Source organism: Mastigoproctus giganteus, chromosome 7 (assembly GCF_048544385.1).
Source record: "Mastigoproctus giganteus isolate SK-2022 chromosome 7, ASM4854438v1, whole genome shotgun sequence".
Classification (NCBI taxonomy): Eukaryota; Metazoa; Arthropoda; class Arachnida; order Uropygi; family Thelyphonidae; genus Mastigoproctus; species Mastigoproctus giganteus.
In genome coordinates, this window is record NC_143581.1 from 197,015,650 (window position 1) to 197,042,970 (window position 27,321).

The 27,321-nt window shown below is 37.5% G+C and overlaps 1 protein-coding gene across 4 annotated transcripts in view; it reads right to left on the reverse strand.

Annotated features, from left to right (window-relative positions):
* The window catches only part of LOC150083530 (zinc finger MIZ domain-containing protein 1-like), a 346,825-nt gene that overhangs the window by 134,344 nt on the left and 185,160 nt on the right, over positions 1-27,321 (reverse strand). The window contains exon 1 of one of the 4 annotated variants that reach the window (XM_090378060.1): positions 9,128-9,421. The exons of the other annotated variants lie outside the window; for them this stretch is intronic. The gene's annotated coding sequence lies outside the window, so the exon portion shown is untranslated. Of the gene's footprint in view, positions 1-9,127; positions 9,422-27,321 lie in introns of those variants that run through there. 4 annotated transcript variants of the gene reach the window in all.

Below are 27,321 nucleotides of genomic sequence, written 5' to 3' on the forward strand. Positions count from 1 at the left end.
TCTGGGTTCAATTCCCGTGAATTTCTAGCAATCTTCAATCAAGGCTGTAGTTATCCGGTCTCACAGGAAGAGAATAATATCTTTTGCCATCTCGAATGTACTGTAAACGGCTGTCGAAGGAGTCTTGTCGCTTATATCCCAGCCGTGAGGGATGGGGGCCAATGCATTCTAATGAACTGTCTTTGAAGAAAATTTCGTTCCGTAAATGCCACCAGGGGAAGTGGTGCTGAAAACTGTTGCAGTGAACGTGAAACAAGTTCATTCAGGTTGCAAATGGCACTCAAAATTTAGTTTCATGACAATGGTTGCTACCACAATACTCAACGTGACGTCAACACTATGCTAGAATTGTAGCAGCCCGAGGTCAGTTGTTGCTTATAATATTTCCTTCGCAATGTTCCCAACATGGATTGTTTTGTGTATCTGCCAAGGTTTCAGTGTTGCCCCGGTAAACTTTTTCCTTTAAGTAGGGTTACCGGACGTCCCCGATTTTCTGGGACAGTCCCCAGAATTACCTGTCCTAAGAATGTCCTCCGGGAAAGATGACAAATTTTTCCTTCATTTTTTTTTTTTTTTTTTTTTTGTAGTTGTTGGCGCATCGGCTTCTGTGGCCATAATGCACCTCCCAAGGTTTTTGCAGTACTTTGATCCAAGCCCGAGGCGGGATTCGAACCCGCGACCTTTGGGTTGCCAGGCAGGCACTTTACCCACCCGGCTAGCCCGGTCGGCTTTTCCTTCATAACGAGTTGCTCTGGTAGTGCATTACTTTCAAATACATTTTCAAATAACAAAGAATTCCAAATAATGTGTGAATAGAATAAAACTGCACCGATCAACATGTTTGGAATTGTTTATTGAAAAAAGAAAAAAAAAAGCCCTGACATTTTTATTACGTTTTTATCATCATGAAAGAAACATTGGATCAACACTTTTTGAACCAGAAAACAAGATGTAATAAACTGCATCTCCAAAGAAATTATCTCACTGCCTCTGTAGACAAAGTTTTGACAACTTTCTAGAACATCAAGGGAATTGCACATCTTGATTTGCCGATTTGTGCCCATCTGTTCTTCGATTTCATTCATGTCTGCAAGGCCAAGATTCTTTGTGATGTCATGATCAGTTTCTTTACTATGAGTTTAGCAATGTGGTGATCATAGAGGCCTATGGTTGAAGTTCCAGGCTGCATAGATGATGGGTATGGACATGACAGGAGTGCTTTGGACGATCTACTTTAATTGCCTAACTGCCCACCAAGTGTTCATTATTTCCTCCTAGATTTAAAAGTTGGAACGTCAATACGTATTTCACGGATCTTCCATAATTTTATTTAAAAAAAAACCACCAAATCAGCATCAAGTACCGCAGATCATAATATGAAGTTCACATTTTTGTAATGTACTTTACCTTTTCTTCCTGGATTTTAATACCAATTGAAATACAACACCTATTTCATGTTTCTGTTGTGGTTAATATAATAAACAAATAGTAATAATTCACAATTCATACAGTTAACAGTAATAAGAAAAAAAAAGAGTTCATCAAAAAGCAACTTCCATATGCGCGAACCGAGAACATTATTTTCTGAGCATCTGCAATTTTTCCCATTCATTTCTCCAATCAGCGCACAGCAACAAACTACATCCAGTGCTTCAGCTGGAAGCACTGGATATAATTTCCAAACTTTATATATAGCTGGAAACCATTTTTTTTTTCAGTACCATCTTTTGCTATCGAAAAATATATTACCTTTAGTTAATCTTATAACAATAAGTTATAAGATTAACTAAAGGTTAAGATTAATTAAATAATTTTATATCAAATTTATGTTACGAGAAATAGAAGACAATTTTATCCTCAAATATGTTTCGACATTCACTCTTTCTATACTTGTTTTTGAATAAAACCAGCCATAAGAAACTAGTTTCACAGTTATTCATGATTTAAAGGGCTCATGAATATCCTTTATTTAGTTTTCCAATTGTAATTTATTCTTTGTAACCGAATCCCAGCTGTTTCTTCAACCACCATTCACTTGTCCTAATTACTCACTCTGCCACTGCTATTTAAACGAACTATTTGAGCATACCTTCTCCTATATCTTTAATTGGAGATGGCCTAACCTAGAATCTCCTCTTTTTGACCTAATTTACCACAAACCCTCTCTGCCGCATTCAGATAAATTCTTTCACGTCTTCACCCGCTCTTTGAACTGTACACATCACTAGATTTGTTAATCCTTACTCCTCTCCCTCAAAAATATTCTTCAATATGATCCCGAACAACAGTTATTTTCTCCAAACGTTGGGACCCTCCCCTCTGCTAGGTTATCCTGATGGAAGATTTAAATCCAGCAATGTTTTATTTCTTCTTTTCATTCTGAACTGTTGGAGTTTCCACGAACAGTATATTATAGTCCAAATCAATAACAAAACAGAAAAAAGTGCTCAGAACTCAGAGAAATTTGTCACGTCCTGTCATGTACCTTAACTAGTGATGCCAATTGCCGAAAAGTAGTACAATATCAAGGTAACTCGTGGTAAGACGAATTTCTCTCTTTAGGATGAGCAAGTAGTATTAGCTATTTTATAGTTTTGAAATAGAGAAAGCTAATAGAAAAGACGGGAAAAGAAAACAAAATAAAACATAAATAGGAAACTTAAAAAAAAAAGTGAAAGTTGAATATGTGGGACTCAAAATATTCACATTCACTAGCACCTACATGAACGGAAGTCAATTGTAACAACGAACATAAAGAAACAAAATTTATTGTCCACCTGGTAGTGACATTGGATGTAAACAGATGTTGCAACCGAAGTGGTTTAAAAAAAAAACAAAAAAAAAAAAAAAAAAACATACAGTAGTACATAAATGTGCGTCCTTGGCCTCAATTTATTTGACTGACCTTTCATATTTATAGGTGTTTATTTATCTGGCAACGATGGTTATATAAACCCTAGAACCAACCCCACATCCCCAGACCAGGGGGGTCAATAGTTCAAATAACTTAATGCAATAAACAAGCTAGTTTTGGCGATGGAACAGTCATCACAAAAAAATCGCAGTTACAGTGACTTTGGACTGAAAACATTCACAGATATGGCTTATCAGACGTGATTTTTTCTCCAATGAATTTTATTTCTTTTCTAAAACAATATTGGCTATTAATATCGAATAGGCCGACGAACCTATGAAGGCATAAATGCCACGAACTAGTTAGCAAAGGCTTTCTTCATATCCCATATCATACACCGATAGCAAAACAGCAGGGATTGTTGTAATTAGACAAAACCAGTTCTGGAAGTAGCTAGGAACTAGTCGTCAGTGCAGCCGGAAACCAGATGAACGCCCCGTCAGAACGGATTTAACAAGAACTTTCCAAGTCATACTGTTGATAAGGAGTTGTTCCAAGTGACAAGAATATGTTTGTACCTGGAAGGAAAACAGGAAGAGGAATACCATGAATGGAGCCATACATTCGTGTGAATATTGGAATGCCATGGAGGGTGGGTAAAGGCGGATGGGGTGAAAGAGGAAAAAGTACAATGACCATGTCGGCTGTCGGGAGGTCGTTAGTACTGTGGCTAAGGGAACTTGATGACTTCGGATGCAAAGACACGTAAGGTTTGATACTGGATACCAACGGTAGGGATCCAATTAAAAACCTACTCGAGAGGGTTTTGAATTACTAGATAAATAGCCCCCGGGCTCAAAACTTCCGGAGGATCGAAACTCTTAATAAAACCTGACATCGAAATTACATGTTCATTTTGTATTTTGGAGAATATTATGTACATGTACATAATGTTTTGTTTTGAATTTGTAATGAAATGTTATTAAGATAAAGGGTATTTCTTGCGATTTTCTGTCCTTTCCTTATTAATTTTGATTATATGAAAACAAAGAAAAATTTTAAAATGTTATTTACAACCTGTGGTATTATGAACTGACAAAAATAAAAATTTTGTATAAGTTTTTTGTTAAAAAAAAAAAGAGCTGTTTCGTTTAAAATTAAGTTATATGTTTCTTATTAAGACATTAAAATAAATATAAATTTCACCGACTGCTGGCAGAGTTATGGCATCCCTGAAGAAAGGGAGAAATCACTAATAAGATTACTTGTTTTAAAATCCTCTTCTTCTGGCATCGTAACCCAGGGTGGGTCTTAGCCTTCTCGACAATGTTAAACCAATAAAGCCCTCACAGAAGTGAAACTTCTCCAACTTTTTATTCTTATGGTCTTTAAGTCCTCTTCTACGTCATCCGTCCATCCATCTTTTTCGTGGTCTTCCTCTCTCCCTCCTCGCTGTAGGCTTCCATTTCATTATATCTTAGTTGTGCTATCATCCATTCTCATATGTCCCACCCAGGCAAGTCTAGCTCTTCACAAATCTGACGATATCCACACCCTGAATAAGATGGTCAAGTTCATGGTTCATTCTGATCTTCCAGGCCCATCATTCATTCATTCTGAATGATGGGCTTCATTCTGACCCATCAACATCTTGTACCGGTCCAAAAACTTTTCGTAAAATTCTATGCGCGAACCTTGACTCGTTACTGTCGAAGCTTCACAACCATGTCACAACTGGTCTAATGAGTCTTTGGAATATTCTTAATTTTAAATGTCTGTTCAATACTCTGGATTTCAATAGTTTTTCCCCTGTACAAAAGAAACATCTATTTCCACTCAGATGGAAAATCTTCTAGGCAAAATTTTCTCTTTTCACCAAAAAGATATCACCAATGGGTCAAATAAGTTGGAAGTTAATATCTCTCTTCAATAAATCATTAAATACACAGATTTTAATGTGCTTTCGCTGTTACAATGTCTAATTTTAATATTAACTAATAGGAATGAGATGTAAAGTTCAGTCTCTTTTATTGTGGGGGGGTGGTGAATTGTTTGGAGTTTCACATGCTCGCATTCTACGTTTGATTAATCCATAAACACAGATTACACTTTTCTACAATCAAAACGCAAACAATTTCAATACCCTTCGAAACTTGTTTGTGCCTCCTCCCGTTGTGTGCGTTCTTTCCCCGTTATTGCAAAGTAAACTATCACTCCCAACATACAAACCCAAAGGCCAGCAACCGTGTTCTCCACTGGGGGAGATTACCGTGTGTCATTGTTGATGAGTGGCGTTCATGTGCCCACTACTGCTAACCACCACCAACACAGTCGGAGTCCTCGGCTGTTGATTTGGCCTTGGAGATCACCACTCCCTTTATTACCCATTGGGGATCGTTGTAGACCTCTTTCGGTAGCATGTACTCCTCACAATCGTGTACAGGTACGTTAAGTTTCGTTTTCAAAAGGAAAGACATTCGAAGAAGTGAAATTATGTCAAAGTTCAAGGATAATTTTGAATGTTGAATACTAGTTTGGAATGAAGGTTGAATCCCGTTTCTGTTGAAATCCCTCGTCAATTAATAACAAAATGTCTTCTTAAAAGCGAAAAACAACGCAACTTAATTGGCTTAATCAAATTAAAAACAGAAGCAATTCTTTTAAGCCAAAACCAAAACCATTAGTTATTTTTAGCCAAAACCAAAACCATTAGTTATTTTTAGCCAAAACCAAAACCATTAGTTATTTTTAGCCAAAACCAAAAGTTATTTGTGCAATATCCCAAAAACAATCTCGAAAATAAGATTATCAATTTTGGTGATATTTAACTGGTGTAATATTAAATGGTGTATTTCGAAAATTCACATTTAAAAAATAATTCTCTATATATCCACTATTTTTAAAGACAAGCGTTTTGAAATTTAAAATTTATATTAATTTTTTTTAATATTAATATTTTTTAATATATTTATGTGCTCTATGAAGCTGAAAATCATCGACGCTATAAATGTATTGCACACAAGTGAAAGTGAGCATGTATATCATCATCTTGCCCGTTTGTTTGTTTTTAAAGTTTTTAACTCAAAAACAAACAAGCAAAAAATTTTAAAAAATACGTACGCTTTTGGTGAAATATTTTAAAGTTATAAATAAAAGTGATTTCTTATACAGGGGGAACAAAAAAAATTATTCACTTTAGCGAATCGAAAAAAAAAAAATTAAAACCATTTTATGGAAATAAAAGAAAATATAAATGGCGTACCATTAAAGTTTCTAAATCTTAGGTCTTGAAAAAATTCCAAAATGCGTCAAAATTTTTTTGTTCGATTTATAAAAATAAAAAAAATATATCTAAATACAAAACTTTTTCATTTTATTTATTTTTATCAAGTGTTGCTTTTCATAATTAGTTAAAACTATAAAAAATACAGTAGCTTGTTTATAATCTGCACACACTTAATCTGAAGGATTATAAGACGTCCTCGATCTGACACTAATAATTTATTTTCCGAAAAGTTTAGAGTTTAAAAATGTTCAAGGTAGATTAATACATTTATACTGCCTTTTTCGGAATTGTATTTTATTATATTACATTTATATTCTATTGATTGTATTCTGCTAATAAATAAATAAATAAACTAACTCATATATAGCATATATAAATAATTTTATAACTTTTATTTATCTTTATCAATTACTAAAAAGCTATTTTCATAGCCACACTGGTATTGGTAATAACACATCTGAACAATTCAGGTCAAGTAGTTCGTGAAGAAATAAATAGTTTAAGTTTAAATAAAACGAGCGTTCACTTCACCCATCCTGTTTTTTCTCACACAAGCCTTAGAACACTGGGAAATTAAGAGCCAATATGCTACAAAATATTTGGTGTGTTGAGTCATAGCAAGCTATTTTGACGTAACCAAAGCAGGAATGACCTATATTTATGTCCTATTTATTGCATTAGTCTTGGTGGCTGTGAAAGACTGAATATAATTTAATTATGAAATGTTCAATAAGACAGGGTTATGAATTGGTTTCATCACTGACTGATGTGAATAAACAAAAATATAAATTACACGTACACTTTTACACAACCTAACATGACTTCAAAAGTATTTAATCACCCTTTAAAAGGCACATGCATCCTCCCCCTAAAACATACCAACCTCAAATACATTTCCCTGAGATCAGGTATGCTGTATTACAGCCATTTCGGAGAATTAACCCTTTTTTTTTTTTCATTATGGATGTTTTGTGTTCTTTGATACCGAAGAGGGTTGTCCTTGGTATATAGTAGTAAATAAAAAAAAACGCCGATTAGCCAACATTGCTTGAAGAAAGCAAAGGCAACAGAGTATATGGGAACTGGAAGAGGTGTTGTGGCCCAACCCAGTAACTCCCATTCCCCGCCCCCATCCTTTGAGCCTCACATGCAGTCAAGACTGAAGACCACAGCGACCTACGCCTCAAGGTCACTACGGGAGCGCCCTCTATCTTCTCGCAGAAGTGTTTTCATTCAAGTGGGACACAAGAGAGAAAGAAAGAAAAAAAAAAAAAAAAAGCCAAGAAAAACTTGTTGGTCAAGAAGTAAAAGGAGAAGGGATAGGTCGGCGCAGGATGTACTACAAATCAAATTCTAGTAAGAGGGCCTCCCGCCCTGTCCCATCAGCGACGAGAGAACGAGAGGAGGGAGGACAGACCAGTGGGGTATAAACGTCGACCGCCACATTATTCCGCTAGGTCGGCCACCCTTTCCATTCAGCTGGGTACTCTTGCGGCAGCTGGGACCTTCCTTCCGTGAGTTTCACCGACACTACCTGGCCGGGACAAAAGAGACGTCGTTTCCCCTAAAGGAGAAATAGACTCGTCCGTATCATTACCGCACAATGACCGCCATACCTATCCCCCCCTCTCTTAAACTCCCCCCATCCGTTTAAAACGTCAAAGACACCACTATTGGCAACAGCTAAGCGGACGCAATTGGACATTTTAGTTTGCTGGGTAGCATTGCTATTTATATACTTAGGAGTAACCGAAAGCATTTCTCCCCCTTCTCTTTCCCCTTTGAAGTTCAACTTCCGTTTGCATTGCACCTTCTTCCCCCTCCTTCTCCCCCAAGATAGGGAGACTCCCTGCCACTCTTTATAAGTAGCCACTAAACAACACCACAAGGTCAAGTAATTCATCACACTTTATAACAAATATACGCCAAATCGAACGCAGCAGAGAAGAAAAATAGGGTTGACGGTGGTTTATTAGACCCCCAGGAGGCAACAAAGACGATCCCCAAATAATATACACATAAATATTTTCGATGGGACAAGGCTGTCGCTAGGTTAACCATTCACACTGGTGTCAAACGAAAGAAATATAAATAAAAAAAAACACGATTTTGGAGTAGTTAAAAGAAGCGGGAGAGAAAGTTCACCAGGGGGCCCTTTAAACAGACGCTAAAAGCCATCCTTACTTTTAGCGCCTATTTAATGCCTTTTAATAAAACCTCACTTTTCATACAGTCCACATTTGTTTACCTTTTCTATTTCCTTATTAAAATTACCTACAATGCTTCTTCGATTGAAAAAAAAAAAAAAGACAAATTAATATTTTAATGTCTCTCTATTGATAATTTTTTTCAACCGACTTCTGTTTTCACTTCATCCGATGCCACTTACCACCCAAAAAATAATAGCGTTCCTATTTCCTTATCAGTCTCCTATCCCATCGTTCTTTCATTCAAAAACCCATGCGCCTATTTCAGTCAATTACCGTTTGGAGGCGTGCTGAGCAACAAATAGGTTCAGATGCAAATGTCATCTATCACATTTTGACAACAATGTCTTTATCGCAGCGCGAGAAATATTGTAATGCAGCCGATAAAATTAGCGGGCAAGCCGCGTTTTGATAAGATCATTGTTGAGACAGGCAGACGACGGTGCCGAGTTTGTAATTTACACCGGGCTTATCGTCTGTTCCTTTCCTATATGCCCTGATGAGTCTAACAACCCTCATAATATCCCAATTAAACGGATTACCATCGACGGACATATGAAAGCTTAATTAAGGGACACTTAGGCCTAACTGTCATCATAAACCCGATGGTTAATCCAGATTAAAAATTGATAAACAGAAGCTGATTTTGCGATAATTGAGATCGGTGAAGTTCTTAAGCGGCTAAATGCAACGTTTAATCTCGAGCAAATCCTTTTAAATATCTACCACCAAACAGAACTGTTAATTGAAGAGGATTTATTTTGCAACAAGTTCACTCACCTACCTTCTCCAACGAGGCATACCGTCCTTTTACTCCAAAACGTTACCCGACACCACCCCGTCAGTTCAGTGGCAGGAGAAGCACACAAACGCGCGTGAGAAAATGTTCAGCAGCGGGTACTTGCACCTCTTCGACTCTCTAAGCTCGGTCCAAGAGTCGCAGCTGGTACGACGAACACCAGTGTGTGCTGTAGTAACAGCGGCCGTGCCAGAGATCCGGTGAAACCAATGGGCTTGCTCGTGGACATGTCAGGGACGCTCAGACAGGGAGAGCATTACACACCGAGACCGGCTTTGTCGCCCAGCGCCAGCATGTGACTCTTCTCTTCGCCTGGTTTGCTACTTGGCCTCTTTGCGCCTGCGGCTGTTCCATCTGGCGTTCGTCCCCCCTCCGTCATCTCTCTCTTTCCCCTCCCCTCCTTCGCTGCAACAAACACACATACGTCGTACATCTTGCAACAAAAAGGCGGCGCTGCAGTCGCCGTTCGCTGTTTGAGAGCGAACCTCCTGAAGCAACCAACCGATGAGAAGTTAGGCCACCGAATGCCCAGATGCCGACTGTTGGTGTGAACTGGGGATTCAGGCTCGACTCACTCTCTCTTACATGCTCCCTCGCTGTCAATCTGCGCCATCAATTGTACCTGCTTGTGGCTTCCATTTACCATCTCATTTACCCTGGTAAGCCCGAAAATCGATACAGAAGCACAGCCACCGGCACACGCCCGTATTTCCTTCGCCAGCAACAGCTCGCTCTTTCGGCAATGTCCGTGGTAGAGTAACGTCACCTTACGACGGACAGGTCACCAAAAAGTTCAAGCTGATATCTCCGATGCCATCCGTTCAGGTGTTGGTGGAGAAGGGCACGTATTTCACTCGTCTTGCTCACAAAACCGAGAAAAAAGTGTCTAATTGTGCTTGGTAATCGGATAAGCGTTCGTGTTGGCCCTTTTCGCTTTACCTAAAAGTGGTTCATGTTTATTCATTACTCCAGATCGCGATAAGCTGGTGATACCATCATCATTAGCTGTCTCCAACGACTGCCTTATTGGAAATGAATTCAGAGCCTCTAAATTTCTTTTACTTTTTTTTTTTTTTTTTGCGGCACACTTAGGTTAAAATACGCAACAAAACTTCAGGCATTCAGTAGAACGTTTAGGAATCTACACTCTAACCTTTTACAAGTGTGTAGTTTTTATCCAACAAATCCTGTGTCCATTTAAATTACCCAACTATTTGTAGCAGTTTTCAAGCAGGACTTTTAATCTACTAATACAGATTTTTTTTATAGAAGAAGAAACCAAAAATCGTATTTTAAATTTTCATCCAGCTAATTTTGTATGCTTGCTAATTTAAAAAGTGTCTGATTTGGATTTTTCATCCTGAAAAGCACTAAACTATTCATAATTCGCAAGAAAAAACTTGCGACACACCGAGGGATCGCGACTCACAGTTTAAGAACCACTTCAATCATTCATTAATGTAATCATAGTTACTTAAAAAACGAGTCACGCGTCTCATTTTTAAAAATTCTTTTAACAGTTCTTGAGAATTACTGTGGAACTGCGGTTCATCGAGTTTCGGATATTCGAGTCTCCGTTAGAAACCATTATTGAAAAGTAACAAATCTTATGCTGCCATAAGTTTTAATTAGAACTAAACTGTCGTTATTTCCACTAACAACTTTATCGTGTTGTTAGTTGGTTAGGGCCGGCTCGACGTGTTTCACCACCCTCAGACGAGATGCTGGTCTCCAAAACTGAATTTTTTGTTTATATATGCGTTAAGTCATGTGTATACCTGCTTTAAAATCAGATCACTAAACCATTTACGAATAACATATTGGCCAGAAAAACAATAATAATAATTTTAAATGCAAACGATTGCATTAGTCGAATGAGATAGTTCCAATTTAAACAAAAAGCCATTTACGTGTTGTTTGAAAACAGTATCATTACGAAATCCATATTGATCAAATCCTGGAAGTGATCACTCTGTAAATACTCATTTCTAAAGTACTATGCTCGATACTAATCCCTTTAATTTACTTGCAAATCGTATTAGGAATTGCAGATAGTTGACCAATGCTCAATATATGCGGTTCGGATTTTTTCTTTTCTTTTTTTTTCTTTCTTTTGTCGTAATTTGCGTTACGATCTTACTCTGGACGTCAATGGGAATTGAGGTCAGCTTTGTGTACCGACTGAAATGATGAATTATTATTATCAGAAGCATCGATTCTCACGAAAGAGCTACTGCGTGGCCTTCCTGCTCAATCCTGGCAACAGTAGCAAAGTTAATAGGCTTCATTCAGAATGAATAATAAAAAACGAGGTGGGGGAGGAAATGTCTATATATTTTGAAACTCGGGTGTGTAACTTTGCTAGTTGGCTAGAACTTTATACGTGGGCGTGCTGTTAGAGAGATCAGCAAGTCGCACGTTCGAGCTTACACGAATCCACCAAATACGTGTTTGCACTATTAGCAGGAATAATTGGATGTGAATTCATCTATGTATCCAACGTGTATTTTAAACTAAGTGAGGTGGCAGTTCTTTGATTCTTTCTTTTATGTAACCTAAATTTATCAAACAATTTGTTAAGAATTCTTTAAAGTTTGAATTTAAAAGAGGCACATGCTCGTTTATAAAAGGCCAGCCTGAATTTAACTCCCCCTATACCTTGGCGCAAGGAAAATTAATCATTCTAAAAAATGAAAATCGGCATCAGTCAATGTGGTCTACTGGCACCAATATACCTTGAGTCGGCCCTGTTTGTACGCTGCGTCATTCCATCTCAGAAACTTTTTAAGTTCAGCCTCCCCAGCTTAGAAAATGTAATACAATTCCATGGCGTGTTTTAATTCTTTGATACCAACTATTTTACTTTTACGAGGCTAGCCTCAAAACCTAAAATACCTTTCCACTTCTGAATTAAGGCTGACTGGGTACCTTCATTCAAATGACAGCGTTCTAAGTTATTCTTATTTTTTTTTCTTTTTGTTTATAAATTGCAAACTTTCTTGCGCATGACAGTGAAATGTAGGTCGCAATCTCCTGCATGAAAGATAAACGCAGAAGATAGTTTGAAAATCTCGCCAGAATCGCAAACGAAATTGTAATATTCAATCAGGCAATAGTGTAGTTATTTTATAGCACCCCCCCCCCTAACAATTCAGACGAGCACAAAAAGCTGTGAATCATGCATTATACAATCTTATTTCAATACCGATTTTCAGATTTCACGCGTAACAATCTGCAACGCCAATACAACGTTTTGCATAAATGAAGACCTCTACTATATTTTCGGGAAAAGTAATTTGCATATGGAGAAACATCTAAGAAAGCTGTCCAGTGGAGCAGGTGAAATCCGCGCATATTGAGGGCATCCATAGATCACAATTGCTTTGGAAGCGCACGAGGAAAGAAATTTTTTCTATCGTATTAATAATAATATTGGGCGAAGTGATTACCAGCTGTCCTCACCATAAATACACATCAAAATTATGCAAAGCAGTCAAAGAAAATCATCCATTTTGTTATTATAACAATATTTTTTTAAATATTGTTAGCAACAATTAAAGAATCTCAGCTCGTGCAATATTGTTGACTTCTGCACAACAAATACGAATACATCACTACAATAAACAAGTAATTCTAGCGCTAACAGTTGTAATTGACAATTGTTTGCAACAATTAAAGAATCTCAGCGCGTGTGAGATTGTTTATTTCTCCACAACAATACGAACACATCACTACAATGAACAGAAGCAATTCTTTTATTAAATAATGCTAGCAACAGTTGTAATTGACAATTGTTCGCAACAATTAAAGAATCTCACCTCGTGCAATATTGTTGACTTCTGCACAACAAATACGAATACATCACTACAATAAACAGAAGCAATTCTAGTGCTAACAGTTGTAATTGACAATTGTTTGCAACAATTAAAGAATCTCAGAGCGTGCAATATTTTTGACTTCTGCACGACAATGCGACCACATCTCTACAATGAACAAAAGCAAATCTTTTGTTAAATAATGCTAGCAACAGTTGTATCTGACATTTGTTTGCAACAATTGAAGAATCTCAGCACGTGCAACAGTGTTGATATCTCCACAACAATACGAAAAAATGGCACAATAAGCTTAACTAATTCGTTTATTAAATATTGCTAGAAGTTATAATTGACAATTGTTTGCAACAATTAAAAGAATCTCAGTTCGTGCAATACTGTTGATTTCCCCACAATACAAAAAATCATACAATAAACAGAAGCAATTCTTTAATTAAATATTGTTAGCAGTTGTAATCGACGATTGTTATAGAATTATAACAATCGTCGATTATAGCAACAATTATAGAATCTCAGCGCGTGTGAGATTGTTTATTTCTCCACAACAATAAGAACACATCAGTACAATAAACAGAAGCAATTATTTTATTAAATATTTTTGACAGTTGTAATTGACAATTGTTTGCAACAATTAAAGAATCTCAGCGCGTGTGAGATTGTTTATTTCCCCACAACAATAAAAACACATCACTTATAACTCCTCTGACCGTTTGTCGTTCCGGAGTATAAACAGATAATTTATTTATTTATTTATTTAAAATGAACAGAAGCAATTATTTTGGTAAATAATGCTAGCAACACTTGTAATTGACAAGGATCAATTAAAGGATCTCAGCGCGTGCAATACTGGTGACTCCTGCACGACGATGCGAACACATAACTACAATGAACAAAAGCAAATCTTTCGCTAAATAATGCTAGCAACAGTTGTAACTGACATTGTTTGCAACAATTGAACTCAGCGCGTGCAATATTGTTGATTTTTCCACAACAATACGAACACATCAGTACAATAAACAAGCAATTCTTTTATTAAATATTTTAATAGTTGTAAATGACAATTGTTTTCAACAATTAAAGAATCTCAGCGCGTGTGAGATTGTTTATTTCCCCACAACAATAAGAACACATCACTACAATGAACAGAAGGAATTATTTTGTTAAATAATGCTAGCAACAGTTGTAATTGACAATTGTTCGCAACAATTAAAGAATATCAGCGCGTGCAATATTGTTGACTTCTGCATGACGATGCGAACACATTACAGTACTACAATGAACAAAAGCAAATCTTTTGTTAAATAATGTTAGCAACAATTGTAACTAACATTTGTTTGAAACAATTGAAGAATCTCAGCGCGTGCAATATTGTTGATTTCTCCACAACAATACGAACACATTAGTACAATAAACAGAAGCAATTCTTTTATTAAATATTTTAACGGTTGTAATTGACAATTGTTTGCAACAATTAAAGAATCTCAGCGCGTGTGAGATTATTTCCCCACAACAAGAAGAACACATCACTACAATGAATAGAGGCAAATCTTTTGTAAATAATGAAAGCAACAGTTGTAACTGACATTTGTTTGCAACAATTGAAGAATTTCAGCGCGTGCAATATTGTTGACTTCTCCACAACAATACGAACGCATCACTATAATGAAAAAAAAAAAAAGCAATTCTTTTGTTAAATAATGCTAGCAACAGTTGTAACTGACATTTGTTTGCAACAATTGAAGAATCTCAGCATGTGCAATAGTCTTGATTTCTCCACAACAATACGAACACATCACTACAATGAACAGAAGCAATTCTTTTCTTAAATAATTCTAGCAATAGTTGTAATTGAAAATTGTTTACAACAAATAAAGAATCTCAGCGCGTGCAATATTGTTCATTTCTTCACAACAATACGAACACATGACGTCACGATCAGACAATCTGCTGGCATTTCCACTTACAATCTTTACAGAATCGCCTACGAGTTGTAAAATAAATCACTTTATCCTTCTTCGGTTAGAATATTTATTTGCCTTTTTTTTTTTTAGTGACCTCAGTGAAAATATTAACATAATAAAAATGTCAAGTGGGCGATTCCGAATGAACTAATAATACAAATACACATTTATTTCCGCTTCTTGCTTCCATAAAAGCTGTAACTCACTTGTCAGCGGAAGTACTTGAAGAGCAATGCGATATAAATTTGTTCCCTCGTGTGATCTTATTCTTTACACGAACGAGAACTTACTCGAATTATTTCTTCCTTAAAATATTGCAAAAAGGCTAATGAAGGATGGCGAATTCGTCTGCTTCTACCTCCTATGTGTATATATACATTCAAAAAAATAGTTTTTATTAAACGTGGTATGAAAAGATGAACTTCTCGGGAATTTCGAACTTTAATTCCGGAAGATGTATCCTGTATTTTTTTTTTTTTTTAAGACAACTTGTCTGTGTGCGGTTCGTTTTTAAAATAAAAACGATCGCTTTCAAGATGCTTGTCAGATATTTACATCCTTTTATCCCAAAATGACAACAGTTTAAAAATATGTGTAATAAAAATAAGAATCGCTGCCGTTTGCAAATGCTTGACTTTGTCAGGTGTTTACAACTTTGTATCCCAAAACTTCGGGAAAGATCTACTGCATATTTTCCTCTGACCGCATCAAAGAAACTTAAACTCTCTTTTGAACAAATTATTTCAGTCAGAAGTGTCATCCATCTAGGGATGTTTAAGCTGTTGGGATAAATGGATCAGATTTGGATCTTTTCTTGAGGTTCAGAATAATGTAGGCGGCCTCCGAATGAACTGAACAGCAGTGTGATATCTAAGGAGAGAAATGGAGTTGGAATTCGGAAAACTTTGCTCATTTATCCCCCTTAACTAGAAGAAAAGTAAGGGAGATAGTGGAGTAGATTAAGACAATCTCATTTTCCATCTTCAGAACAGTTGTGCGAAAAGCTAATTAGAGGAAAAAAAGTTTCTTGCAAGCTGACATAGTCACGTACTGTTAGAGGGGAGAAAGAAAGAGTTGCAATTCTCTTATTATTCAATTCTCAGGTCTTGCGAATTATCCCCGAAAGTCTGAAGAACATAATTTAGTGGAGTTTTGTTTTGGGAGAAGAGATGTGCACTAAGGAAATTAGGTTTGTTTATTTTAATGTAAAATTAGTGTTCCGATTAATTAAATACGCCCCCCCCCCTAAATTGGTTTAAGAACTCGCTGTATTAGTTTGCATCTGTCTTCTTTTAGAGAGAGAAGGAAATTAGCTTCTTTTGGGAAACAAAGTTGTAAACACCTGATGAAGTCAAGTCTATCACAGAACTTGACGTCATCAAGCAATTAAGAATCAAGAAGTTGCATTAAGTTCTAGGCTTGTTCACAAGAAGATAAAAGTAAATACGTTCCGAAAGTAGTATCAAACGTTACCAGTAGAGGGCGTGGAAAGCTGTCACAGGGTCGATTGCAGCTATAAAATCTTACAGTGGACAACACACGCGCCCATCCAACTATAAAAAAAATCTTCAAAACAAAAAGGAAAAAAAAAAAAAAAAAGAAATTAAAACCAAACACCCGCCCACCTATGTAATAAGATAGTTGACGCTGCTTCCTTTGCCCTAAACTGAACGCGTCTGGTTCTATTACAGGAATTCTATAGCCGTAAAGCTGTTTCCATATCTAGTTTATGATTTTTTTTTTTTTTACTTTTTATGCCTCATTAAAAAAAATAATAACTGTTTTTGCATGCGCACCAACGGAATCATTTATACTAAGTGAGATTGAATGACAGAAATTCTTGGGATGAAATGCAGAAAGGCAACGGTGATAGAAGGCCAACAATTAACCCTTGAAGCTAAACTGCTCGATCAAAATATCAAAAATCGAGTGCCTCTTCTGGAAGGGTCGGAATAGTTGTAGCTTAGTAGTGTACCAAAATAAACTTGCCACTTAAAAAGATCCAGGATTATCTCCAGACAAAATGGAAGACGAGTTTGGCACAAAATTTCCCTGCAGAATTCAGGGTGTCTTCCATCTAACATTGAATAAAATCACAAATATCTTCAAGTAGAGGAAGGTGCTATCCTTCCACTTCTCATATATCAACCAGCACAGCAAGGGCAAATGGTTCTACTCAGATCTATACTCGAGAACTCCAGATTCTCGTATCTAATAATAGACATGGAAATTTAAAATGGTGTCGTGAACGGCAACAGTGGTTGTTGTAACTGGAACATGTTCTTTTGCTGGTAACAATTGGTAACGGCCGATTCATAGAGTAGATGACAGCACTTCTAGGTTTGTTTGTTTGTTTGTTTTAGGGTTTTATGGCGCATTAGCATCTAAGGCTATAATGCGCCGCACTTCTAGGACTAAGTACAAGTGGCTACTCAACATGAGGTGAGAACGTTGGCTGTTTTGCGTTGTGAACAACATGGATAAGTATAAATTTTCCCAGTGCGTGATTAAGAAATTTTTTAGTTCAGCGGATCAACAATATTCCAATTGATAGTCTGGTTGACCAATATTGCTACAGATGCTTACTTTTAAACGGGTACATTTCTGAACTGTTTATTGGGCCTCATGAGCTACACAGGGTCAACTTTTGGCTAGAAGTGGTGATACAACCTGAGGTGAAAGCTTAGATTGACCTTGGTTACATGGTAGTTATGTCCGCTTAATATGAAGGTCATTACAGACTTTGTATTTACATGATCTGTGACAGTACATGATTAAAGTACACTCGATAAATATAAAGACATCATTCGATGTCTTCAACATCGATGTTGTGGACAATTTTCTGTTCCTTGCATTGCAACAACGTTGAACATCAACAAAGCAAGAAGCGTGGACGCGCGGTTTAGAGACTAACGCAGAGCACTGTAGTGGCCAGCACATAGTACCGTCTTCAACCCATTTTTGGACAAATTTGAACTCCGAATTAGGGCATTGACAAGATGGTCTTCTTCGTTAGTGGAACTCGTGCTTTAAAGCACGAGTTCTCAAACTGTGGGCCACGACTTTCGGGAGAAACAAACTTTAGATAAAAGTTGTTTTAATCTAGAACATACGTATCTGGGAGCGTACAGGACCAGTTGTCATTGCACCAAAAGAGTTTCCAGAATGAGCAACCCCAGATGACGAAAATGAAGCTACAGTGACAGTCACTATGGTGTTAAACTCAGAGGAATTTGATCCTAAAGAATTGGAAAAACTCTTATTAAAAGTGAGGTACTATGGTCAAGTCCGAATCAAATTTTGCATGCTTTCCAATGGGCACATTGGAAATATCCACGTTGTTCACAGCATACAAACTATAGCTACCTTTCCTATCTCGTGCTAACACTCAGCGCCTATAGCTCAAAGGATTGCACTGCGCTATCCACAAGGGCCATTGAGGATTACTTCAATTAGAACAGTTCCGATTCCGATAAACAAACTGACCACAGAATGTAGGCAAGTCACATAAACAATATTCTAACACCTCGTGGCCTTAGTTACCTGGGAGCAAGGAATAATTAATCGTATTTTATCGGGCTTGCTAATCTGCTGCATTTCTATCTGTCGTCCATACGTACTAGAAAAAAAGTATATAAATATGAAATACTGGTTACTCTGCTGCTTAATGAATTTGTGTTCACATCTGATTCATCAACAATAATGCGCAGTCGCATAAATGCACATATTTCGTTTTTGGGGACGAGGTTATTCAGGTCCAAGGCGATTCTTCAACATTACGTGTTCAGATACTTTTGTGGGGGTGGTGTAGATACTCGGTTCCATTATCACGCTGGGATTTGCTCCCCTGCTGTCACTATTTCATCCCCAAATCGGCAAACATTGTTTTTCATTTTTGTTTTTCGATATCGGCGACTCTCTTTAGGATATGTTAATTTCTTTACGTCGTGTAATTAATCATTGTCTGAGGCCCTTCCCTAACCACTTTGTTACTTTCTTATTTATTCCTTCTTTCTCAGTTGAGCGCCTTAAGAAAAGCAATTGCGATTTCCATCGTCTCTCTCTCTCTCTCTCTCTTTCTCCACAACGGAAGATAATAAATGGCCGTAACTCGCTACTGCGATCAACTTGCAACACTCGTCTTGCTAATACAGTATCTAAAGAGAGAGTGTCTTTATGTGATTCCACAAGAGGTCGCTGTACGCTGTAATCGAACGTAAAAATAAATATTTAAAAAAAACAAAACAAAAACGGATTGTTTATTTTCAGAAATTCGAAAATATCAGTTTATTTTCAAAAATAACAACAAAAAAAATTAGATTTTTCAATAATAGTGGAGCGTTGTACTTTCATGGGCCCCCAAGGCAAAATGGAATTTGAGGGCCTCATCTATACCTTCATGGGGCCCAGCCCAAAATGAAATTAGGGAGCTCTATCTAAAGAAAAATCTAATAAAGAACATTTATTGTGACAACAAACAAATTATATGACAATAAGAACTAAATATAAAATTTCATCAAGATCGGTAAAACCATTTTTGGAAAAAAAAAAAAAAACTTTAATTAATTTTCCAAGTTCATTGATCTTGGCAGGTAGAAAGTTTAGTTTCAAAAAAACTCACTTAAAAATATTAGTAAAAAAAGCAGAGTTTTTGAAACAATGATTTTGGCCCCCTCTAATCGGGCCCTAGGTAGATGTCCTTTTTTGCCCATAGGAACGAGCCAATAATGAAATTAGAACGAAAACAATATATTTTTTCCCTAATAAAAGAATTATATTAAATTTACTATAAATTTTATTATATTCTTTTAATAATATGAAATTAATATATAAATTTTGCTTTTTTCCTTAATATTTTTAATTAAACTAATAAAAAATAATTTTCTTATAACTATTATATATTAAACTACTTAAAGTCTTTTAGAACTTTTAAAAATCGAATTTTGTTACTATGTTCGTTTATAAAGGGTCAATTGGTCAATTAACTAAGTTACCGTATTTGTAGGCTTATAAGACGCACCTAAATTTTTGAACGGTAAATTTAAGAAAAAAAAACTATTGTTAATACAATGAAAATTTAAAATCCAATAAAAATAAAACGGATGATCAATGCGCATCAAGATGCGCCTACCATTGATTAGGGCCTAAATTTATAACTGAAATTCACTTGTTACTCTAATAATAGGCTGGCAATTACTGAAAAGTGTATGACCGTGATCGCGATGTAAACTATCCTTAACCACATTTTGCCACTTGCCAACTTCTCGGTTTTGCGCATGTGCCGTATTGCCACTTTCAGCTTCTAAGACGCAGGGCGATTTTTTAAGGTATTTATAAGAAAAAATGCGTCTTATAAGCCGACAAATACGGTATTTGCTTAATGATATGAAAATTGGGGGTTAAATCACATTTTTACGATTGTAAATTCAGAACGATCAACGCTTTTTTGCAATGTGAGCGGGGCGCCCCTTCTTTTTATTTTTCTTTAATTTTTTTTCAACTTGCTCTTCTCAGAACAGCGGGTGTTTTGAAGGACAGGATGCTTCTCTTCTATGTAGTTCCATGAAATAACGAGATCATGCCCCAAGGCATCAGTTCGCCGTATCTTGTCAGTGTCCGGCAGTCGACACAGACGGAGGGGTGGTAAGGGAATGACAGACACGGCGATGGATATGCGTCACACTCTTGCAATGAAAAAAAAAAATTGTTTTTCTTTCTTTTTGATTGTCTTCTGAGTTCGGTGTATAAAAAAATGTTTCAAAGTCTAATATTTCTCTTTCGTTTTTGGTTTGCTTATCGGGTTTAATGAGCGCCTACGTATAGTTTCGTACCCATACTATGCGCGCATCCGGTGCGCATTTACAGATTTTAGTAACAATCACTAACTCCTAACACTGCCGGTCAATCCCATTCAAATTCGTCAACTGCTCTCATTTTTTAGACGTTTAAAAAACAAAAAGAAAATCGTTTCATCTTCTAGTTTCTCGATTGCTCGATAGATGGCCACACAGTAGCATCAAGATGGCTGCCTCCATTAAACAAACCCCAGAAAATGCCATTTATAAAACGCATCATTTAACATCAAAGAATTAATAAATCCATTCGAAAGTTTTATTAAGCTAACGTTTCGTTTTAAACAGACATCTTCATCAGAAGGATTTAACTTCAACATCCATTTGTGATTACTTAATACAACTATTTCTGCACATTTGTTTCGTCCGTCTAATACCAGGCAAAATCATATTACACAACTTCTCAGTCACCTGATCTCATGGGCTTGCTGGGAGCTGCCATTATACCCTTTTCCAGTGCGCATTTACCTATCAGTGCACCTAACTTGCAGGGGGAAATTAATGTTCCCCCAATTAGTAATCATTCGCCAGCGCAATGGAACTTGCAGCAACAGGAAACAAAGACTCCATCGTACAGCAATCGAAGTAATGAGTCGCATGGGTAAGGAGGGAATCCACGGCCAATCTAGAGGGGGGGAGAGTTGAAGGGGGAGAAGAGACTGAGCGGGATCGTCACATCCGTCAGTCAAAACACACGCACACAAGCGTCTCCTGATATCGTTGACGGCGCAGCCTCTGGTAATAAGCAGCGGTTGGAAATCGTAAGAGTAAAGTCGGAGGGAGGGTGCGTGAAGAATAGAACAGCCACAGCCAATCAATGGTAGAATGTAACCGTGCAGACAGAAGGACAGATGGGATTGGTTGTCAGGTATGTGTGTGTCTGTCTATAGTTCTCTCCCCTAGCCTTCTCTCTCTCTCTGACACGCGCGCGCGCACACAAGGATACGCACAAACAGTTTCTCTAAGAATACTGCGCGTTAACTGGCGAAGCAGGAACAATCCAGCAAAGAGAAGAGAGATCATCGAAAGAGCAAAAGATACACAATGTAATTCTTGGACTGGCACTTGGAAGAAAATCTAAGATAACACTATGGTTGAGAATAAGAAGCCTGTTTTTTTTTTTGTTTTTTTTTATTTATAGTTGCAGCTCAGATGGATTCGTAATAGAGTAGGTACAGATGTTTGGCAAACAAAGTTTTCTCGATATTAGTACAGCCTAGAAATGTGACCTATTCATTTTTAAAGGTCACTGCTCATGTGGAGAGTTTTATCTATTTCTTTTCCACTTCCCTTTCTTATATTATTTATCTGCCTTTTTTTTTTTTTTTTGAGCCATGACTGTCGTTTAACTTTTTTATGTAATATTATTTTGTGATCGTATAAATGGATACTTATTAATTAAAAAAAGCACAGAAAACAATTTGGATAAGAAATTTCACTTCTCTACACCGTCAGGTCCCTGGAACCCGTTTTCACGTGACACAGTTCCAAGCAATGTTAGAATCCAGTTGAATGTTATGTGATAAATAAGACAGAGAGAGAGATAGCATCATTGAAGAAACTCAACGCAGTGCTACCAGCAATACAAAAGAAAAAGTTTTTAAACTTTGGGGTCCCAGGGACTCAGTGATGACACAAATTAATTCTTCTATTACTTCTCTTTGGCCTTTTTTAATCCTTCCTTAACTTTATTCAAACTAACCACTTCCACAACACCAGAAGGCACACTGCTCAACAAAATTAATAGAACACGATGACATGAGGAGACTGCGAGAAACTTCGGACAAGTATAAGGGACATTTATAGGGGTCGTATAAGAATTGCCAAAAAAAAGGTAATTCTTATACGACTCATACAATTTTTAAATTCATGGTTGTCAGGCCTGTTTAGCCTGACAGCGGTGAATCATGCACGATTTAAGTCTGGAGATCTGGATTCGATTGGATTTAAGTCTGGAGATCGTGCTGGCCACGGCAGTCATTGGATATCTTCAGTTTCAAGATATTCCTCCACCACTTGAGTTCTATGTGCAGTGGCTTTGTCGTCCATGACAAGAAAAGCTGGGCCAACCGCACCCCTAAAAAAAAGTCGCACATAGGGGTACGAGGAATTGTTCTCGGTACCTCTGCGCAATTACGGTACCCGTATCAAAAACATCAAGAGAGGTGCAGTCGTTGATCATTATTCCGCCCCACATGAGAACACCGACTCCACCGTAAGTGTTCCTTTCTCTGATGTTGGAGGGATGGTATCGCATTCTTCATCGTCTCCAGATGATGATAACGTCTAGAATCTGTTCGTAGGTTAAAACTGGACTCATCAGAGAACAGAACTGTACCCCATTTGTCAGCGCTCCAAGTCACATGTTCATGGCACCAGTTTCGACGAGCTCTGCGGTGGTTTGGGGTTAATGAAATGCAAACCACTAGTTTCCTTGCGTAGAGTCCACTTGAATTGAGCCTTCTTAACGCAGTCCGGCTGAAAATGTTTTCACCTATGGCGGCAGCGACATCAAGAGCCAGTTGATGACAGGACATCGTAGGGTTCCTTCTGTTCGAGTCAGATAGCGGTCTGTTCTGGTTGACGTAGCCCTCCGGCGACCTTGGCCAGCTCTTCCTTGTAATGGTTCCTGTCTCCTGAAATTGCTTCCATAGTTCGCAGACGACAATTCGTGACACATTAAGCCAACGTACCACCTGCGACTACCCGGGCTCAAGTCGTCCAACGGCCCGCCATCTCAAAGAATAATCTAAACGAAGATAACTTGCAATGATGAGAACTTGAGATGTGGCTATCCCACTGAGCAACCAAAAAAAACGGGAATGAAGTGATGTGGTCGCAACCCAGTTTATTATAGGAATGAATAATTTGCATAATGTGTGACGCTGTTAGGTGATAGATCGATTTCTATTGGATACTCGGAATTTGCATGCCAGGATGATCAAATATTCACGAAAAACATTTTTTTTTATGTTAATTTTTGTCGAGCAGTGTAGTTTGTTCTATAACTAGTTACTCCCTGGTTGAAAGCAAATTTCCGCACATCTATCCTGCGACCATTCTTCCTCATTTTGAATTTATGCTCCCTCATGTGTGTAGTCTGAACAAGAAGAATGCCATCAGCATTGAACTTACTCAATCCATTCAAAGTCTTATATACCTCAATCAGATCTCCTCGGAGGTGTCTAGATGCTGAAATTTTGCTTCCCTCACCAATCTTGTTGCTCTTATCGGCATTCGTTCAACAATCTACATCCTTCCTCAAATGAGGCTTCCAGACCTTTATGCAGTATATAAGATGTGGCCTAACCATTGCCTTGTACAATGGGATAATCCCTTCATTATCCTTGCTGGCAAAATTCCTGTATATCATTGACGAAACCCAAAGCGCTGTCCTAACAGCCCGTCTGCACTGCTCTGAGAAACTCATGCTAGAATGTACAATTTCCCTCACACCTCTTTCCTTCTCCACTATCTTGAGTGTGGTTCATCCAATTGGTTTGTTATTCTTTGATTACTACTTCTCATATGCAATACCTTGCATTTATCAATGCTAAACGAAAATTGAAACTTCTCAGTCCATCTACCCAATTTTGATAGATCTTGTAAGAGTAGCATGCCATGATTACTGCTATTAAACACCCCGCCAAGCTTTCTATCACCTGCAAACTTAACACAAGCTTGAGATGCCTTCCTTAATAACCGTGATAAACATTGAAAACAGTAAGGGCCTCCACTAATAACCATCCCTTAATCCATAACAGTAACTTGCCCCTAATATCACACCGCTTCAATTTATACAGCATGCCAGCAGTCTCATCAACATCGTGGGACGATTCCAAAATATTTATTTTAACGAAGTCGTGCTAATCATTTCTAATCGAGCATTATAAATGATTACAGATTATTTTTAATAATCGCAGTTACATAATTTTATTTAAATTAAAAATCGAGATGTCCACCTCAAGTTCATCTTCGCTGATTCTAACTCATCTCCAGTAATAATGCGCTCCAGGAAATGTCTCTGTTGTTAGCAATGGATGACGTTGCAAGGACAGGTGTATGTATTCTTCTGACCATCTATAAGACACAAATTTTTGGGCTGGATGGGTTTTCTTTCCGGTGGATTCAGGGGACATGCATGACACAAAAACATGCCCCAAACCATTACACCTCCTCTAACAGCTTGTACTGTCCGTAGAAAACAGGGTGGTTCACCAATACAGCCGTATTTTCCGGTTGGAAAATACGCTGTGTTGGTGCCAGGTGCATTCTTTGTAGAGTTCATCGCAAGGTACGGGTACCGATACCCTGTGATGTCCCACATTTCTGTACACATCTCACACTATGTGACTTCTTCGATTCAGATAGCCTTGTACACAGCCAAAGGTTTATGGTCCTAATAAAGTGGTTATGCAGTGCAGTTACTGCTATAGTCTTTGGAGTTTTTATCCACGTTCAGCAGAATTAAATCAATTAAAAGAGTTGATTCGTAACTTTTGGGCCCTAACTGAAGCTCAGTCAGTACCGAATATGGATTGAAGTTTGAGAAGACATGAGATACTTGTTGACGTTGGACTTCGATTTATGTATGTTGGAATTTTCGGGAAAATACTCGAGGCTGTCCAAAGAATAGAAGTGGAAGGGATAGTTAAAGAAGAGGAAAAGTTTGGAGTTAAAAAATATCAGAAGTCAAGGTTACCTCCAGTAAAGATATGTAATCCAGTCTATAAATCTGGTGTTATCGAAGATGAGCAAGGGAGTAGCAGACCTTTTTTTGCGAGAGGACGAGACAGCACTGGAGTTTTCTTCTCCTCACTGGTGAATTACATGGATATCAAGAATAAATTTTTATCTGGACGAAATGGAAGTGGATATATGCAGATTGTTTTTTCTAGGGTTTGTATAACTGAAAAGTTCATTATCATCAGGAAAACTATGCAAAGTTCTTAAATGGTTATTCAATTGGAAAAATCGAAAGAGAGACCATAAGAAAGAAGGAAGCTTTCGTAATGCCTTTATGCCTAACACGATGAAAAGTCTTAGAAATACAGTATCAAGAGAAAATACTTGAGTTTCTTCAAACTTGTTGATATTTGTCCACTGTAATACAGGCAGAGACCACCAGTAGATCGGTACTGATGGAATGTGTACGCTGACAATCGTTAATCAGATGGAAGATTTTATGACAGTTTAGAGTTGGCGGTCGATGGAATTTTCCCTTACTTTGGAAAGGTGGAAAAACAACAATATGATAATTGGAAGGGAGAGATTTATCATCCTTTTAAGACCTGGCTAGGTATACGCAGATTTCCACGCAGAAATAAAAACATCAGTGGAATAAGAAAGTGTAAAAAAGGTCACGCAAAAAGGAGTTAAATCTGGAGACCTCTTGGCGTCAAGGTTGTTTAGGGGTTTTAACGCCTTTCTATCAGAGCCAAGGAAGACATTGGACATGTGTCGGTTTGGAAGGTTTACTAAGATCATCGATGCAAAGAGTTAGTGGAAAAGGAAGATGCTAAATAATGAGGATGCCAAATACCCATCAAGATATAACAGAGATGGAAATATAGGACAGAATTTGTGGCCAATAGCCTTAGCAAAAGATCAGGAGGTTTCATTAGTATTTAGATAACCAACAAGTTTTCTACTCTTAGAAAGCCTTCCCCAAAAAAGAATTTGGATTTGCTAATAACTTCTCTATAGATGGTTGTGAGGTTTATTATGGGAAGAAAATCAAGCTGAAGATTTGGATAGAAGCCAATATCCAGCCCAGATATTAGAAGTCTTTCCTTATATGGACGTTCTTTTGCAGGTCTCACCGAGCAGGCTGCCTGCCTTTAGACTCTTTCAAGAAGCTCGATTCCTTTTTACAGGTGTGATCTCCACACTTGAATACAGTATTCCAAGTGTGGTCTTACAATTAGTATTAGTAGTGACCACGATGCAAGAGCACAAGCTTATACAGCATCAGCCAAAAAAAAAAAAAAAACACTTCCCATATCTCCTGTTCATCCCCTCAAATAATTTGACTAGTTATTCCTTGAACTTATTCAAACTACCCACTTCTACAAGACCAGACGGAAGTTTGTTCAAACAATCAAATACCCACTGGCTGAAGGCAAACTTGCGTACATCTTTCCTGCAACCATCCATCCTCACTTTGAATTTATGTCCTCTCAAGTGCGTAGTCTGAGAAAGAGGAAGCATTCCATAAGCACTGTGCTTCTGCGCTCAATCAGATCTCCTCGTACGACCCTAGTCTCCAGACGCTGAAATTTTCAAAAACGATGCTTTTCCTGGTAAGAGCACTTTATTGCCCCCCTCACCAATCTTTTTGCTCTTCTCTGCACCCGTTCCAGCAGATCCACATCCTTCCTAAAATGAGGCTTCCAGATCTGTATAAAGTACTCAAGACTGTGACGTAACCAAGAAAATGCTCAGAGAACTTCATATCTGACTGCACAATTACCCCCACGATTACCTTAATGCACAATTACTTGATACAGTGGGATTATGACCTTCCTGT